The sequence below is a fragment of the Ciconia boyciana genome, chromosome 2 (genome assembly GCF_034638445.1).
Source record: "Ciconia boyciana chromosome 2, ASM3463844v1, whole genome shotgun sequence".
Lineage (NCBI taxonomy): Eukaryota > Metazoa > Chordata > Aves > Ciconiiformes > Ciconiidae > Ciconia > Ciconia boyciana.
In genome coordinates, this window is record NC_132935.1 from 56,908,695 (window position 1) to 56,928,469 (window position 19,775).

Sequence of the window (19,775 nt, forward strand, 5' to 3'; positions counted from 1 at the left end):
CCCCGGGGAGGGAGCGGCCGCCACGGGCGCGGCGGCAGGAGGGGGCGTCGCGCCGGCGGCTCTAGGCCGGCTCCCCTCCCGCGGGGACTGGAACGCTTGCGTCCCCTCACCCCGTCCCTGCCCCGCGACCAGGTGCGCCGCAGCCGGCCCGCCGCCATTTCCAGAAAGTTCCAGTGGCCGCGGCCAAGAAGAGCGCGGCTGCCCCGGCGCCTGCGCACTGCTCGCGTCCTCCCGTCGCCACCCTCTTCCCTCACGCCCCCCGCCCCTGTCACCCTGCGAGCCCGTTATTCCCCGCCGCCTGCGTGCGCGGGGGGACTAGGCGCTCCGCCCGCACAGCAGCGAGGAGCCCGGCGGGGGCGGGTCCGCGCCCGTCCCCCTCGGGACGGGGAACGGAGCGGTGCAGGGACGCTGCCCCCCCGCCTTTCCCTCCCCAACCGCCGCCCGAGCGGTGTAACGTTCGCGGCAGCGCCTGCCCGCCCGCGTCCCGTGCCCCGTGTGAGGGCCACGTGGGCGGGGCGCGGCCAATGGGAGCTCCGCGGAGCTCTACTCCAGCAGCGACGTTGGGGAGGGGGGGGAGCGGCAGCGGCAGCGCAGGCTGAGAGGGAGGGCGAGAGCGGGCGGGGGAGGGGTGTTTTCAAACCCGACGGCCACAGCGGCCGGAGCCGGGCCTGAGCCTGAGCACCTGGGCACCGCCGGTGGCGGCGGGCGGCACCCGCTCCCCTGCCGGATCCTCGCGGCCGCGCCGCCACGGAGAGAGGAGGGGGGAAGCGGCGGGAGGAGGAGGACGCGTCCCGCCGCCGGCTCCCGGGAGAAGGTAAGGACCGGAGCGCACCTCCTCACCCCTTCCCGGTGCGCGGCGGGGACCCCCCGATCCCACTCGCTGCCGCGGTGCCCGCGCCCGCGGGGTGCCGCCCCCCCGTCTCTGAACGGCGGGCAGCGGGGCGTCCGGCGAGCCCTCACCCGGTGCCCTCCTCGGGGAGTGTAACTGGCTGTCCTGCTCTCCCGGGCAGCGGGCACCGCGCCTCCCCGGGGCGGCGGGCCTGTCCCCGCGCTGCCCTGCGCGGGGGCGCGGCGGCGGCGGGCAGCGGCTCTCCGCTGTCAGCCTGTCAGCGCCGCGGCGGGAGCCATGGCCGCCGCTGTCACCGTCTGGCGGCCGCGCCTCTCGCCCGCCGAGCCCAGCCCCTGCCCCGCCGTCCGGCGGGGGGCCCGCTTGCGGCCGTGGGGTGGCGGCGGCGGGTGCAGGGGGCCGGGGCGGCGGTGCCCGCGGGAGGCAGGGCCGGGGTTGTGGGGAGGGCGGCGGCAGTGGGGGCTGCACGGGCGGCCGGGGCGCGGGTGCCGAGCGCGGTATGGCGGTGTACACACACACACATACACACACACACACACACGCCCCGCCGCCCCGCCTCCGTTTCGGGAATTTCGGCAGCTCCCTGCAGCCTCCGGAGTTGCTCCGCTGATTTCGGCCGTGCCGTGCCGCCCCGCCGGGGGAGCCTGCCCTCCTCAAATCGAGACCTGGGGCGAGTGGGTGAGGCGTTTCTGGCGTCTTCCGTTAAATGCTATGGGGTGCCCGGTTGTTTTGCAGAATAATACGTTCAGCTGGCTGGTCTGCCAGTACAAGGCAGCCGCCGCTGAGGTGGAGCACAGTAACTCGCACAGCACAGGTGACACTAGGCAACAAAGGAAGGACGAGAAATGAGAGAATGCCAGGCTCAGTTGCAGTTTTTCGTGCTAGTTCTAGCCTGACTCTCTCTCATTGCTAATATTCAGTCTTTTTTTTTAAGGACTGGGTATCTGATAAGAAATGAAAGGATTTTTATTATTTATTTACTTAAACTCCCAAATAAAATGAGGAGTTTAATAGCAGTATTATCATCTAGAGGTCTTGTGGAAATTGCCTGGACTCTGCCACTGTATTCTATGCCTTTCTCCGTGGGCCGTGGGATGCAGGGGAAAATCTGAATTTTATACCTCTGAATTACAAGATAGTTTATGGGATAAAACAGCGCTTTAATGAAGATGAGTGAGTAAGTTGTGATGCTTGTAGGAGCAAAAAGCTATCAGACAGATGTGGAACAGTCCAAATGTATTTATGTTCCAGGAAAGAAACGTTTAATCTTGGAACGCTAGGAAAGGGTGAGATCATCATGTCTATAAGAAATCATGAACTTTTATTAAAATAATTCAGTGTTATTGACATGTCATGATTTGGAGGTGGGGGCCAGTTCTACTGTCTAGTTTTGAAGCAGTAAGGGTTTGGGTGTTTTTTAGTATGCAAGTTGATGGCAGCTTGGTTATCCTCATATCTTATGTTACTCTAGGTCCTCACATCTAGGTTACTCTGGGGACATGGTGAGCTACACATAGGTGCTGTGCAGCTGCAAAGAGCTGAGCATCCTGTGCTTTCTTTCCTTCTTCCACTGTAATCTTCTGCTGTAGTTCAGTGGATAAGAGTCCCCAGAGCAACAGATCTTCAGAATGATGTGGGACATCAGGGCATTTCACCTGTTCTTATTATTTGAGGCTTGTGCAGATGTTGGATGCAACATGCTTTTCTTCATTCTTCAGATGGAAACTCAGGCTCTCAGGTAACCTAGCGACTTGATGAGCTGGGGACCTTAATCTCACCCTGCGTGAATTCAGTAGGTTTCTGTGCAAGCTTGAGAAACTGTCTGTTCAAATAAAATTGCAGGGTTTGAGGTATAGCAGAATACTTCATTGGGAAGGTAATGGTAAACTCATTGACTATTTGTGTCTCCCCTCCCCATACTTCTACTTTCCTGTACATGTCTTGTAGGCTAAAATGTCAAGGAGTGCCAATGTTGTTTTCGGCACCCAGAGGACTATGGTAGCATTCTTGTGGTGATGTCCGTTTTTTTGTGTACGGTATGTGAGTCCCTTTTCTGGTTTCCTGGCTTTTCTCTGGTAATCGCTGGGTGCAGACAGTTGATCAGAGAGCCTTTGGTTCTTTTGCAAAGGTGACAGCTCAGTCTTTCAGATATAAGGATTTCTGCCTTTCCATTGCCATCTCTTTGTGTGTTCTTCTCCCACCCAGAGGATTATTCAAAATTATTTGTGAACTCTGAATACTACAGACAGCAAGCTTAGGACAGGTGTTGTGTAAGAAAGCAAGTTCTGTGCAACAAGCTTAAGTTCATTTACAGTTTCTTCCAGCAGGCTTGCACAATAGGTAAATGCTTTGAGGAAAAGGTCTTTTAATAAGCAGGCTGAATGAGTGCTTGTATGAAGCTTCAATGTTTGTTTGGCATTAGTTACAGGGGGTACTACTATGTTACCACTTACTTTAGGATTAAAAGCACAAACTGAAAATTTAATACCTGCGTTTATTAAATTAGAGGTCATCAGTCAGTCTCAAGCAGCAGCTTCTTTTCACCATTAGATGTCTATTTAAATTTCTACAAAACCCATAAACTGTTGCAGCTTTAACTTGACTAGATGGAAAAGTCCTGGATATCCTTTTAGCAGAAATATGGACACCTTGAAATGGCTGAGCTAGAACTTATTCCTCAATATTGGGCATACAGATATATGAAAACAAATCCTATTTGTTGAACTGATTTACCACGTTTAGACGATCTTAGGCTGATGAAATTTTCTGGAAGACTAGTGCAGTTGGTCCTCTTTAAAACTGGAAAAAACTATTGATCACAAACTGTGTAATGATTAACCTGCTACCACACTGTTAGTATGGACACTCAGAACAACTTACTTTTGACAAATTTGATCTTATTTTATGAAGAGGTGGGCTGGGCGTGAATGTTTGCTGTTTCTTCTCTTCCATGTTTGATTGCAGATGGAGTAGTATAAATGTTGATTGGTCACTTAGTCTCCAGATCAGACTATATTTTTTTTAACTACATCATTAGACTCTACTTAGACTCTAGCGACAGATGGTATGAAATAAATATTAGCACAAACTCTATCTTGCATTTTGTGTTATGACACTGAATAGTTTTATTAACAGAATAACAGAAGTCAGAGCCCTGCTAACATCTTATTTTTTTTCTTACCAGTTCATTATTATTCCAGAACCTAGAGAAGTCTTAGAAAGTTCCTCCATAAGCTTATGGAGCCATACTTTGTATCTTACCTATGCAGCTGAGGACCTTTATTGCCACCTTGCAATAAAACCTAAACCTAACTTCTCATTTAAAGAGAGACTTGAAGCTCTTGAGAGTATGACTTTGCCTTGGCTTATTTTGGGTTATCTCCCTGGACCTGACGAAGCATCTGCTTTTATCTTTAGCAAGCAACAAATGAATAAACTCTCCTCAGTTTCATGGCTGCTACTCAGAGTGCTCTAGGTAGTGATAATGTTACAAGAGGATTGGTTTCACACTGGTTTATGCTAAGAAAAGCCATTAGTAATGTTAGAGACACAATTACAATCTATATTAGAGGTAAAAAGTAAAAATGCAAGCTGATGAGGCAGACTTGAGATATTTTCTTCCCTGCCCCTGTCATGTGCCTTCTACTTGTTCTATGTTTTGCATTCATGAAGCTGGAAAACATCAGAGGTAGAAAGCACTTTTTTCCCCTCTCTGAGCTTCAGAATGTATTACATGCAACAGAAACCCAATAACGCTTTGCATTTCCAGGAGCATTGTTGTGGTAGAAATCTTAGAAAGTTCCATTGCTTCGTGGCAGCAGAAATGAGCTTACTTGCATGAAGACATTTCCTATAGTTTCCCTTCTCTTTCAAAGCCTTTTGTGTTAGTCCTACTTAATAGGTGTCTGGCTTTTCAGACCTTTCAAGCTCTGATAGACAGATAGATAGCTTCCTTAGCTGGTTCATGGAAATATCTTCCTCTTGTGTATGTTTACTTCAAGATTATGTGCAACAAAGAATGCTAACTGAGAGAAATCAGCTTTCTGTGGTGCTCTACACTGTTTGGCAACCTACTAATCTGACTTCTTACTACTAGTTTACTGGTAAAGGGAAAATGGAAAGATCATTTAGTGATACTCTCTAGAGTGAGCAATGCTAATCCATTCGTCTTCTGACTTCAAGAAGGGACAGGTGTCTTGACAACCATATTACCTTTTTTAAATAAATAAAAAATACTGTCTTTTGTCTTGAAAGTAACTGGTTCTTTGCTTTCCAGCCCCTTCAGTTCTCCAGGTGATGTAGTAAAACATTAATGAAGGTTAATTGCAGTACTCACTGTAGTTTTACAGCTCTAAATAGTTATACTTGTATGCAAACAGTATTCTAGTTATTCTCTGTTTCCACTCCATCTGTTACCTCACTATCTCTTTTCCTCAAAAGAAAAATTATTTCCATAAAGGAACTGGCATATGATTTTTGTTCTGTTACTTTTGTGATATGTAGTGATGGCCAAGAGGTGGCAACAAAGACTGTTGAATATTTTGCATGTCTTCACAATTTAGCCAGGACAAAAAACTCAGTTATCCAGCTGGGGACCTGTAGGTAAGCCTAGTGAGAAGCTCGCTTTTTTTCCTGCATCTCCTGTTTTAGGTCTTACTCATGAACAGTAGCACTCAAGCACACTGTTTTACCCATGGTGAATCTTGCTGAAGTTGAAGGACTGTGAGTAGGTGTTGACAGTTCATCTGCTTTTAGCCTGTGAAGGGCCTTTGCGTGTTTTTAGGTTATGTTCCTTCTGGCAGTGCTGTAGAGAAGTTGTGGGTTTTCTTATTTTTAGGCTGGCAAATTATCATTAGCATATGAAGATTTAAATAGAAATTACTGAGTTTCTAGTAATAATGTATAGAGTAGATTTGAAATCTCTTGTCTTGGAGATCTTTAGAAAGTTTCCAGAGGGGATGTAGGTGCCTGAGAAGGAATTTAAACTTAATTGCCAATAGGGTTGCTTATCTTAAGTTTGGCAAAATGCTGATAGAAAAGCTTTTAAGTTTTTCTTTGGTAGGCACTGTGCTAATGGAATAGTCTTAGTTGACAAAGATCTACTTAGTTACATCTTTAAGGGATAACCAGGAGATCAAACATGAAGCTTACAACTCCACTTCTCCGTTTAGCTTAATGGGAGTATCATATTATGCTAAACATCTGTGCAGGTGCTTCCTTTGAACCCATAGCTCATCCTAAAAAAGACTCAAGAGGAAGCACCTGTGAACATACAAGTTTTTTAGACAAGTTTTGTAGATTAAATCTAGATTAAATGTAGATTAATCTACAAATTCTGTAGATTAAAAGGGAGGACTAATGGATTTTGCAATAAGTGTCTTTGACCCCTGAGAGACAGAGTTCTTGGGCAAGCATGACTCTTTCTTGATCCTATAAAGAGGAAACCTATTCTGGGAAAGAAAAGAATCTCCTTTATTTTGAGAGGCTATCCAGAATAAAGGGAGATCCCTTCAGGCACTCTGGAAGCTTATGTATGTCTGATTCTCAGAGTAAAGAGGTGAGGTTGTTTTTCCATGTAAATGTTTATTTCGGCAGCTAGGTATGTCCCTCAGTAGGAATGTGATGTTTGTAGTCTACGCAGCTGTCTTAATGATATGATTTAACTTGAGTATGACATCAGTACTCACAAGCTGCCCAGGTTCTTCTAGCCACCTGTGTAAGTCTTTGTTGGAATAAATGCTGTCCTGACTACATAGCATAAGTTGCTGGAGAATATAGAAGACTTAAACCTTTTCATATGCTGAACGTGTCACCAGGAGAGAACTGGCAGTAGGCATGCTGCTGCTGAGGTAAAGAACATCTGCATTTTTAATTCATGGAACAGAATCATAGACTAGTTGAGATTAGAAGGCACCTCTGGAGGTCATCTAGTCCACCCCCCTGCTCAGAGCAGGGTCAGCTAGAGCAGGTTGCTTATAGGCATGACCAGTTGAACCTGGAATTCACCCCAGTAGTGTGAGTAAAATGTTACGAAGTTCTAATTTTAGGTAGTCTGTTGGGATTCCATGCTGAACCTGTTGCTGAAGGCTTGATAAATTGTAAAACTGTCAAACTTTTTTTTTTCTTTCAAATGTGGAATAGAAATGTTTTTCAACTGTTGTAGGTAATGTGTTTTTCCTGACTAATTTCATTTTTAATAGTCAAAGGATGCATTCTTCTTGTACTGCCTGTGTGTGGTAGTCTTGTAAAGCTGTGGTGCATTCTACTAAGTTCTGCTATACAGATCTTAATGAAGTTTTTTGGTTTGTTTTTTAATTTTAATTTAAATGACTAATTAACTGCTTACATAAATAAAACTTCTTTGCACTTTATCTTATTAAAAATGCAGTTTCTGATTATTTTTTTTTAAGACAGAGAAGACAAATACATTAATGTGCCTTCTATGTTGTTTGTACTGGAATTTAGTTGAAGAAAGTCTCTTCCAGTGCCTGCAACTCAGAGTAAGCTTGTGAGTGAGAAACTGAAAGTGAAACGACCTTATTTTCTACTGCCGAAGGAGAAATATGAAAAGTAGCTAAAGCATAAATATTAATAAGAGCAATTCAGAAATTATAATTTGAATATTGATAACATCTGAAAAGAAACGTATGATATTTTTGATCTTGCAGAATTTCTTTCAAGGAGAAAAACCAGTTATTTATTCAACCAGTTGTCTTTGTACTCTCGTCATTCTGTTTGTTTCTTTCCAGTGCTTCCTTGCAGAACAGCCAGCCATATGTAAAACCAATAATGCTAGTATCTTCCATGAAAAGACAAAGGGTTAATCTGAGAGTAGAGAAATGTACTTGAGAATAAGACAATACTGACAAACATCCTTCAGATTCATCTTGAATTCTGGCACTGGTTGCAGTTCCTTACTGGCCCACATGGAGGAATGCTTTAGAAGCAGTAATGTGGTTCAGAAGGAATGATGCCCCTTATCACTATGGGAGCGATTCCTGCCCAACTGAAATGGGAGTCAATGTCTGACTTCTGGAAGACAGGTTATCACCATTTTGGGGAGAGAGAATGCTTTTTTTGTTTGTTTCTGTTTGTTGTTAATGCCAGGAGTTAACCCTGTTCTTAAATGTACGTTTCTTACATCTTGTCCCTCACAATTTGGGGCAGGGGATGTGTACCTATATGCATAAAAAGAAGCTTCAACACAAATCTCTTAGAATCAGGGAGGATTTTCTGCTTTTAAATAATTCCTAACCATTCTCTGATAAAAATGTCATCTGGTTTATGTTATGCAAGTTCCATAAACTTTCAACTTTGGTATTTTAAGCTGTTTCATTTAAAATTAGTTTTGTCATAAAATATTAATTTAAATGCTTTGAATGCAGCACTTTTCTTGGGTATTAAGAGGAAATTGTATGAGAAAATAGAGAAATAATGGTGGTAGAGTGATCTGCCTTTTTTTTTTTTTTAAACAGCAAGATAGTACTGGCTTATTGATGAAGATTCTGCCATTCTTGAACAGTCTGGTATGCCACTATGATATCAAATGTCCTACTGTTTTATGCTTTTGTAGAAAAACTGGAGTTTTTCCAATCCTGTTGTGAAAATTATTAATTACTTAAGACTGTGGTTTTGCAAGTTCCTTTGTAACATATGTATCCAGTCCACATGCTTCATTATTAAGCAAGCCCACAGCCCTTCAAATGCTTCTCTGAAATAATAGATAATTCTGTAATCTTAAGTTGGTAGGACTTCTGCTCTGAAGTTTATCCTGAATATAAATATCTGTACAATTGAGGTGTAAATCAGAGAGTACCTATTGTAAAGACAGTCCCCTGGCCCTGTGTATTTCTTTTACTAAACAACTAACATTTAGGGTTTCAGACTTGAGAAGCTATTTCTGTTCAAAAATAAAAGTGAAGAAATCATAGTATTTGATCTTACTTTTTTTTTCTTCAGATGCCTTCTTATAGAGTGCTTACCTGTTTCTGCTGTCTGTTTATATCAAATCTTCTATTGGGATCCCTGTTGCAAAGCACCGTCTTCCCCACTTGCCTGTTTTCAGGGTTGTAGCACCTGGTCACTTTAGGCCATGTTTGTCAACATTGTTTTTCACTATAAATGACATTATGTAAACAAATTAATTCCCGTAGCATCTTTTTTGAAGTCAGGAAGGAGTTCGGTGTCCTAGAGACGTTCAAGAGTCAACTGGGAAAGAATTCATCCCCTCCCTACTTCTTTTGTTTCATACCTTTTCTCAGCATCTTACAGGGTCTTTGGAGGCAGCCTCTTGGTGTCGTCTTTTGGATGGGGCTTGACACAGATGGGTTTACCCAGGTTTTGCGTCCATGAATCTAACTGATTCTTTAAGAGTGTCCTGTCCTTTGAAAATTATACCTTTTTGGATACTTGGACTTTAATACTTAGTATACTACTGTGAGGTGTTAAAGTAGAAGTAGAGCCTAGCGCACTCATTTTCTTTAGTTCTTCCATGTTCAGTTATCTATGTGGAAGAACATTAAAGGTCATTTATAGATAGCTGGGATCCTTTTGTTTCTTTTCCTCTGTCATGTTCTGTTAATAATTTTTAGCTCTTACATGCCAACCAAGGCTAGATCGTTTGGCATAGCACCTGCAAGGATATTTTGACAAAATGTTAGCTTTTGTGGTTTTTCAGTGCCTTGGCAAGACATAAACAGGAATTAATTCCATATAAGTTTAGAAGTCTGATATCAACAAGCTGCTTTTATTTTTCCGTAATCTTGATGTGCAGAGTGACATTTGCAGTGGGAGGATCTCAGAATCTATTTGAGACTGGAAACTTTAGAGAAAGTAAAGGAAGGAAATGGGAGCGTGTTGCAAAAGAAGTGAAACAAGTTGTTCTTGTCTGTATTTGCACACCTTCTTGCTATATACTACAATGTCACTAACCTTTATGTTCTGCTGTGTCAGAAATGCTGTCTGCCCTGTATTAGAGTAGCACTGCTCATTTGCCATTCTGCAGATAGAAGAATGGGATCACGAGTTGATGGTTTTGGGTTGGGATTCCACTTTAAATAATGAACGGGATGGATCTCTGGGGATAAATTGCAGTTGTGTGGTCCAGGATGCTGCTCCAAGAGGAGTTCTATTGCAGAAGTTGAAATAAGTTCTCTAACTTAGGAGGAGGTTGCGGGAAGAGAAAAGAGGGTCCTGTGTTGAAGGAAGTTGAGTACTGACCGTGAAAATTACCCATTTTTTCAGTCTGTTTTGGAATTCGTGTAAGATACAGGCTTTTTATGAGCATTTGCCAAGTGTTTTCCTCACTTGTGGATAACTGCTTTGAGACCATTTTACCTTTTTCCTTCTGCAGTGGTAGGGAAGAAGAGTTGCTTGCAGAAGTTGAAACTGAAGTCACTAGTAACTATGGTCTCACCAAGTATAAAGTACTGTCTAACATGAAATAATCTGAAAAATAAAGTCCATAATGTAGCATGGGTATGGCAGATTGGTCAAACTCTTGACCTTGTTATTTCTGTGAACTTAAGTTGCCATCTGTAAAATGCAGGAAATAATGAATTCTCATTTTCCAGCAATATTGTGAAAATAAATTAGTGTCTGTGAAAGGAGGGGGAGCCTAACCCTTCTTATTCCCAGTTTTGATTTACAGATAGTTAGTTCTGTGGTGTTGTCCAGGATAGGTCCTCCTTTTTATTTAGGATGTTTTTTTTAAATTAAAAAAAGTGTTGTAGACATTTCCTTCTCTCTAAGAAGGTGGAAATCAAGGCAAGCGGAATCGTGGTATGAGTGACAAATGGATTCTCTTTCTCTGGAAGCAAGTGAAGCCACTTGCTACTGGTGTTTCTGGTCAGTTTTTCCTCAGAGCTTCATCAGGTTGTCAAAAATTTTCACGCAGCAACAGAAGGAAGTTTCTTCAATTGCTATGAGAATTTGCCTTTGCCAGTACGAAGAGCAATCACAGAAAGTTGAAGTCCACTTTTTTGTCTTGAGTGCTACTTAAACATTTCAGCAGGAGCATTAAGGGCTAAACTAGCTTAAAAGGAATGTTCAGCAAATGAATATATTGCTTGATCATGTCCAAGGAAGTATAAATTAAATTAGAGTTGTAAGATACCCTAAAAATACCATTTTTTTCTTTTTTTTTTTTTACTTTCTGAAGCAAATCAGTGCCAGTGTGTTGGTTTCCTTCTGACAAGTAGATTTTTTATTTTTAGTTAAAAGTGTGTGAGGCAAGATATGTCCAACGCTACTCCAATAGGAGTTTCAGTCCTTACTTGGTTGAGATTTATTATAAGTGTAGTTGCAAGAAAACATTACAGAAAGAAGTGCAGGTGTATTTCTAATGAGCTGTGACATGAAAGAGGAGCAATCTCTTGCTCAGATACAGCTGTTATTGAAGCATGATCTATCTGTAATTTGTAAACCAGTAGTATCGTTAAAATTCAAGTCAATCCATGCAACAAATCGCAAAGGCATTTTGGAGTGTGGTATTTTCAATTGGTGAATAAGATTTTGTAAATTAAATTTTGGGCCAAAGTTTTTTCTTATTCCACAGTGTGCTGTTTGTAAAACTCCACTGCATGATTTATAGGTGCCTACAGTTAGTCAAGAATAGGAAGGTTTGTATTTTCCATGGCTTCTTTTACCATTTTTTTTTCCTGCTCAAGTAACAAACTCAACCTGGTTTATGTAAGATACAAGAACAGCTAAAAATGTCTGACTGGATAGATAACTGAGGGACTTAGATGACCTCCAGATGTCCCTTAACTTAACTATTCTTTAATTCTATTAGCAATGAAGTTCTTGTGTTCTTTGGTAAGCATGTGTATAGTCAAAAAAAAAAAAAAAAAAGCCCTACTAAAGCTCAATCAGAAAACTCCAGATTCAGTCATGTTCTTTAATAGAGCATATTTGTTAGGTTGACAAGTCTAGGTGCTACTATTAGCATGGAAAATAAAGTGAAGAGTATTGTGAAATCTGTGGAACTTGACACTTGAAACCAAGCACAGGTAAACTCAGGCTCTTAAAACACAGATTTGAAGGCGTTCTGGGTAGGAGCCCGAGGTCTTATGTAGGCAAGTGCAACAAAACCCCTGCAAAGAGTCTTGCTTGTTTTCTACATAGGAAAGAGTTGTATGTCCTCTCACTTTTTTGCTCTTCCTAGTAGAAATTCCTAGACTATGAGATACATTCTTTATTTTGGTAGGAAGTAGTGGTGAGTTCCAGCTGAAGCATTGGAAAAATCTTTCTTGCTGCCTGTGTCGGCTGTTTTTTAGGGACTTCGTCCTAGCCCTGGGTAGTGTAGTCTAGCATGTGATGAGTAGGTACTTCAGAGTATATTAAAAGCTGTTTGGGAGGTTATGAGTAGTCACTGCCCATTTCTATGTCACTATTCAAGGACAACTTTTTAAAATGGGGTTCAAATATTTTATTTTTCTTATTACAGAAAGATTTGTGCAATCCTTATATGTTTGGATCTCAAGTATCGAAACATTTCAAGTTAAAACGTAGAAATACTCTGTGATAGGACAGTGAGTCTAGTAGTCCATTCCATATATTAGCTAGGATCTGAGGATAAAATACACATATCCAGGTTATCCCATGGTATATATTTGACAGGTGTGTTTATGTTAGGCTGTTGTTTTGTTTTCTTTGATTTTTAGTGTATCCTCTAAAATCTGGTAGGGAGAATTGCTGCAAGGGAGGGGTAAGGCACTTTTTCTGAGGTTGCACAATAGGTATAGCAAAGAAAGGAGTAGAACTGATCTCAGCATTGCGTGTTCTAGCCATAAAGTCATCTCAAGTATTGTGCAAATCTTAAAGGAAAATTGTAATAAAAAAGAATTCCTCACTTCTGGACCAAAAGTGTTTTGTCATATTTTATCATCAAATGCTGTAAAATCTGCCAAATTTGTGACTCATGTCCATGCTGGGTACTGCATTTGCACTTAATACCACAACAGACTGTTGCCTTAGGCACCGTTAGTTTGAGACTGTGTTGGAGCTTAGTTCTTTCATCGTAACTTTGACACTGGGATCTGCGTGGACTGAACTGTTGCAATCATGTGTGAAAAGAGCTTGTGAATATTTTCCAAATAAAAATGTTCTTGTCACCTTTCATTTGTCAAAGCCACTGCATGTATCATTCAGGCACTGTTCTCTCCAACATACTAAATTGGTGTGCTACCTAAAGCCAGTAGTATTTAGTAATTTGTTTGCTGGTTACTGCTGGAGAACTGAATTGCAAATACAATGAGACACCATGGAGTGTAGGGCAAAAAGTGCCTGGTTAATTGTTCTGTCCATTGTATTTGATGGTATTTTAGTGCCCACCACATACAGGAAGTGGTGATGGTAAAAATTTAGTCTTAAATAGTATAACATACACAAATAGCCTCTTATTTCATCTTTTCTTATGCAAAATGTGTTTTCCTTTAAGCTTGTGAAGGATAATATGCTTGTAGCCTGCAGCAGGAGGCAGGCTTGCCAGTAGGGATGTACTGCAGTGTATGTTTAGTCCATTATAGCTGCATATGTCTAATGTATTACCAGCTTTTGGAAAAAATGTTTTACTATGTAGGTCTCATAGCTACTCAATTTTGACTTTAGCACCCTGGGAGTTAAGTTGTTCAGTAGTCCTACTTAGCAGTGACATGCATTCTGGACTCCAGCAGCACCCTCGGTTGCGAAATGATTGGGAGGAAGCCTTTTTTTGGGATCCATGTAACACTGTTTTCATAGGACTCTGCACAAGAAACCTAAAACTATTTTTGCTCAAATGGAGCCTTTAGTAGCCCTTTCATTGCAGCAGTTTATTTGTTTTGATGGTTGGACTAGATGATCTTAGAGGTCTTTTCCAACCTTAATGATTCTATGATTTTTACAATGAAGACAATAGTTATAGAATAGCTGTGTTTATATAGTCCTCTGCAATGAAGACCTTGCTACAAAGACTAATTTTTGTGGCTACAATCACTCTGAAATTTCGAAATTTCAAAATTTCAGAACAATATTTTGTGTAATGTTCTCATGAGATTTCTAAGTGTATGCCCTGGGCAATGTCCCATCCTTTACCATCATTTTGACATTCTCATGAGATATCAGCAGCGTTTAAGACTTCGTTTCTACAAGTATGTCTGTCCAAGGAGGTAATGGAAAACTGACCACAGTAGTAAGCCTGTCATTCTCCATTAAAACTAAAAGGAGATGGAATGCTTGTGCTTTTTTACAGGGCCACAGGAATGGCAAGACTAAAGAATTTTGGTTTGTATTCCATATTCTGGGGAAAAAATTCTTGTGTGTTGATCATGGAGTCTCCTGCACTTTCCTCCCAAGCACAATCCCTTCTTACCTGTCCTCTCAAATTTCTGTCTCTGCTGCTTCCTCATCACAGTCACATTCTCTCATTTAGCTAATCTGAAGCTTTACTCCTCACAGGCATACTTCTGTGTGGGAAATATCAGGTAAAAATATAGATGTTCTTTTCATACATGTGATGTTTAAATTCCCAAGCCAGAAAAGCCCAGCTCTGTACTACTGGACTTTACTACCATCCTACTGCATATTGTAACTGAATGGTCTCTTTCCGTACAGTCCCAAATTCCTGGTCTTGTGCCTCTTAGCATGTCCCCAGCCTCTAACCAAAATGTCCCAAATAATCTCTCATTCTGTCTCAAGCCCTTTTTTTTTTTACTGGATGCTGCAGGTGAGAAGGTAGATGCTGATCTGATAACACATGCGTTGCAGTCTGACCGGAAGCTGTTTCATTGTATAGCAGTAGGTTATGGTTGAGTAACTATCTGTATAGAAGCACTGAGTTCTGTAAGAAGAAAAAAAAAAAAAAAAATTGACAATGCTGCTACATCTCCCATCACAACGTTTCATGTAGCACTAGTAATGCTGGAGTTTGTTAACTTCTCTTTTGGAAAGAAATTGCTTCTTTAAGTTGTTTGCTGAAGGATGCTTTTATTGTGAAATAAAATACTGAAGTCATTTGCACTTTCCTGATAAGAAGAAAAAAGAACCCAAAGAGTGTTAAACTTAGTTAAATGAACATCTTTTTGCTAATATCTTTTTGCTTAAACTCTGCTCCTTAAGGTATTTTAAAAGCCCAATTTTCTGTGCATTTTGGTCCTTTGTACTATACCCATTCCCTTTCTCCCAGTGCATTAATCTCAGTTGCCTTTGACACTCCCACCAGAATACAGATAACATTTGGCATGGCTGGGTGGGAGCTACCTACATATGTCTTAATTAGCCAGTATGTATATATGGGTTGGCCAGCTGGCTTTCTCTGAACAGAATATGTAATGTTGGCTTTTGCCTGCCTTTCCCTCAGTTCAGCTGTTCTTAGACATCTCTGTCTTATACTCATCCACCAACTTTTTTTTTCCTTTCCATAATAGACTATTAATAACTTTGAGATCTAGGTGATACCAGTCATTTCTAAATAAACTTGGAAGAGACAAAGTCTTGGGGGTGGGAGGGAGGAGATTGCTAAGAGCAAATCAGTGTCCTAGTTTGAATCAGGAATACACTTTTAGAGTGACTATCCTTATCTCTCCTCGCTGTAGTTTAGTTTGCTCTATGCAGTGGCTTCAGAGCTTGATTCCTCCTGTTTTAAGCTGAGAGATGTGTTCAGGAATGTGCTCCAACCTTTAATGTGTTTAGTACATGGGACTGCACTAGAACTAGTCCAGAGCAAAACTGCTAAATGTGACTAGTGTAAATTCTGAATTTTTGTTACCAGCTGTTCCACTCTACAGCTCTGCTCTTCATAGTTCTGTACTTCTTGCTAATGTAGATGTAGCCTTAGCTGTCACTTTTGTAAGTTTAATTTTAGCAAAACATTCTGAGGCACTCCTGTCAAATACTTATAGCAGAAATTTTGTACAGTCAAATCACTGTTTCCCAGTCTGGAATAAAGCCCTATTGGAAGAGAGGGATATTTTTCTTTGTTTTGTTTTGTTTTTTTTTTTTTCCTCTGCAGATGAAATAAGATATGGGAAATATAGAAGAACAGAAGTAGTTGAGAAGATTGCCTTATGCTAGATCCCCTGCTTCTTAAATGCAAATGCATTCTAGAGCTCAAGGATAAATGCAATATCTTGGAAATTAACCCATCTATTACTAATATTCTCATAGAATTTCAGTCTTGTGCCCCATTGATTTGTTGTAATAGCAGTCCTAATAACCTTCAAGATCAACTAATATAATAACCTTCAAGATCAACTGTACAACAGGGCTACTAAAGAAAACCTTCCCTAAGCATTGTGTAACTTTTTGCTGTATGTGTTATGGGGAAGACATGTAGGAATAAGAAGGTAAGCATGCATTGTAAACCGGAAAGGAAATAAGTAGTTCTGTGAGCACCAGAACTAGGGATGCTTAATTTCTTATAGATTTATGTCTTATGGTTGATTGACTCTGGTAATGTGCAGGTCCTAAGTGAAACTTCCCCTGTGACCAGGGGAAAAGAAGGAAAGTGGTTTATAAAGGCCATCTTATCTGGAGTTTTCTTACATGCAATATGGCATGAAGCTTATATTGAAACTTTCCCTCGGGGAAGACAGTGACAGATTATTGTTGGTGTGGTTGATATCCACCAGCCACCTTTTTCCATGAAATTTGTGAGTGCTTAATATATTTGAAAACTGTTCTCTGCTGTCAAATTTAAAGAAAGTCCATCTGCAGGCTTGAAAGTCATTGATGAATCATACATATGCATGTAACAGACACCTGGGCCTCAGTTTCTCAGGAGGCTGGGCTGAAAGCAAAAACTCATATAAAGGGATTGAATGACAGTGGCAGAAGCGCTGTTGGAGTACTGCATGAATTCTCTGTTTTTTACATAGGTGAAGGCATGCCCTTTCATTAGTGCTAGATGTAAGCTTATACAAATTAATACAGTAACTTGTTGGTATTAGAGATTTATTATATGCCTAATTTTCTGTAGCTAGTTATAGCTGAAATTCTGCTGGTTTTTGAGTTTTTGGGCTGTTTTTTTGTGAAATAATCCTAGCTTTTTATATCACTGCCTGTAGATCTGTCAAAATGCTTACCTTTGTTACTTGAAGGAGAAAACAGAATATTTACTTCCTTTAGGTGAAAAATGAGAGAAAAGTTTAACAGTATTTCAAATAATAGGACATTGATAACTGATAATGAATGTGCAGGAAAGACATCCAAACATAAAATCAGAATATCTGATTTTGTTACATGCAGAGAAGTTTCTTTAGTAGGAAGCAGATTCTATGTTTTATTGAAAAGCATGAAATAGATCAGTTTGTTAGAGAGAAAGCACAGCTGTGCCTGTTTGTCAGATGAAAAGTGATGGTGCTGCTTGTTGTGACAGAGGAGAATAATTTGAATGCAAAGAGTTTAACTTTTAATTTAGTGTTCTGGTGATTTGAAATATGCCATCAAGACTGCCTGATAAACTAGTAATTGCATTAAGAAACAGCCCTGAAGGAAACTCAAAGCAGACAGATCTAGGTTTCCCTGGAAGAACCTGCTAATGTTCTACATTTTCACTTTGAATGCAAATGTTTGTTGACTGTATTCAGAACAAGAGTTGAAATGGCACTGAACTGCAGGTAAATGGAAATAAAGTTAAAATGTCAGTAAAATCACTTCTTCAGGTTAGAATTTTATTGTAATATATACTATGTGGTCATGGGTTGAATAGTTTGCTTACATTTCTGGACCATAGTGATATCTTATGAAATAAAAAAATCTATGAATTATGAAAAGTGTTTTTTTTTCTTAAGTATTTGAAGCTGATTTTCTCAAGTATTTATGTCTGTTTGAAAAGTATTTCACACAGGGATTGTGAAATATCAACCTGGCACATAAAACATGTAATGGAAATACTGCCATGTGGCAGTGTGATAGTTGGCATGGTTCTGCTTTAATAATCCAGTACGTGATATTCAGTTTTAGTGAACTTCCAAAGCAGTTTTCTCTTCAAAACATGATTGGCTTGGAGTTAAGAATTGAATGAATTCACATTTAATTAATTTTCATCATGTGGTGAAGAAAATGGAAACATCCTATGCTTTCTGTTTTAATTTACTTATATTTGTGTATTATTTGTGCTAACTTTATTATTTAAAAATACCTTTAGTTTAAATTTCTTTTGAAAATGTTTTCATCATCCTCTTGCCCCTATACAATACCTGTAGCTTGAATTTTTTTGTCTACCGTTTTTAAAAATAAACTGTTTCTGTTCAGTAAGACTTGAAAGGACATGCAGGGAGTCTGGGCCTTTTGTGAAGGAGGAACTCTTGTTCAGTTAATGTGGTTTAGCCCCTACTGGTGAGACAAATAAGAGGAATGGAGCCAAGCCTAAGCTAATAAATTTTACTAAGGTCATGAAGTTGGGCTTCTTACTGCCAGTACCAGAAGGGTATAGGGAATGGTATAGCAAACCAGGAAAGGAAGAGAAGCAAAGCAGGAATGGCGATAGTTTCAGGGAGTCGAGTAGCAGAAAAAAAGGAAGGAAAAAACTCCAGCAGCATATGCAATAGAAATATTTTTATTAAAATAATAAAGATAACTTTCACATGTTGATCTGTTTTAAAGTAGTTGTAATTGTGATGATATACAACGGGAGTTGTTGCAAATGAAACTTAAAGAGAGGATTTGAGAGGCTGAGCAAAAGCAGATTTATGACTTGTGTTTTCTTTTTAAACCCATGAAAAAAGAGGTATTTGCTGCTTTGGTAATACTCTATTTATGGTGTAATCAGCACAGTAGTTGTTGTCTGTGAAGATACTAACTGCTTGCTTCTTTTAGGATTAAGAAATGTTTTTGTAAACTACAGGAAACTCATTCTAGAATACTCTCCATTGCACCAATAACCTTTTTACTTCCTGCACCTGTTATGAAAAGCAAATAGAAAGAAAAGGCAAATAACTGTGTGCTTTGATGTCCATTAAAAATGAACAATTACTCTCCGTATCTGTAGGGCTGCATGAATCCTATTGACACTACATAAATGAAGGGAATACAGTAATGTTTCTTTTGTCTTGGGTAAGAGTAGAACAGAAGGAATTTCACAATATTGCATCTCGTATCATAGTGGAGACAAGATTCAGGTTATTGTATGTGAGACAGTTTCTAATTAAGCTCTTCCTTGTGGTTAATGTTAAAAAAATTAAAAAATAAAAAAATTGAGGTGTGGGGGAAAGGGAGGAAAAGAGCAGACCTTAGTGCAGCATTTCCTAATTTTTCCAAGTTTAGGATTAAGCATTTTGAACTTTCCTTCCCCTCTTGTTCTTCCCCTCCTGTTCTGGAAGAATAAGAAAGTAAGATGTTACTTTGTTGTATACAATGGTATTAATCTTAGCCAAGTCTTCTGTAAGGGAATTTCCCATAGTTTAGGTCTTGTGGGGGATGGGTGGGGGGTGTGTGTAGAAATTTGTTTGAATATGAAAGTTTTGTGTGTCAGGTCTAGTGTGCAAAAGAGTTTTCTCAGTCATCTGCCAGAGAGAAAATACCAGTCTCTGTCAGTTACCTGTGTCAAACCAAAATAGTGGCCCTGGTCCTATAACAGCAACAAATTCACTAAGCGGTGATCCCAAAATCTAACTGTAAAGCAACAATAGAAGTGTCACACCTGAAACAACATCTAGCTGAGACATAAAATTACAACAAGACTCAATAAGACTGTGATCACATCAATTCAAAAAGACCCATAAAACGTCACCAGCTTTAAAGTGATGTCAAATGCAATTTTTCTTTTCACGTGACCTCTCCTCGCAGGCACTCTTACAAGAAGAGTTGGCTCTGCATTCTGTGGAAGAGGCAAGTCAAGCAGACAAGTGAGTTCAGCAAATTACTTTTTTGGCATTTTTTGTTATGACACTGTTCCTGCTGTAAGCCATGTTTTTGTGTTAGATTTCTTGGTTTTCACCCTCAGCTGGAA

General features: G+C 40.5%; 1 protein-coding gene across 2 annotated transcripts in view; it reads left to right on the forward strand.

The window, feature by feature from the left end:
- Positions 1-613: 613 nt before the first annotated feature.
- Positions 614-19,775, forward strand: part of ANKRD12 (ankyrin repeat domain 12) — a 69,320-nt gene continuing 50,158 nt past the window's right edge. For both annotated transcript variants that reach the window (XM_072852733.1, XM_072852735.1), the window contains exon 1: positions 614-814. The gene's annotated coding sequence lies outside the window, so the exon portion shown is untranslated. The remainder of the gene's footprint in view (positions 815-19,775) is intronic.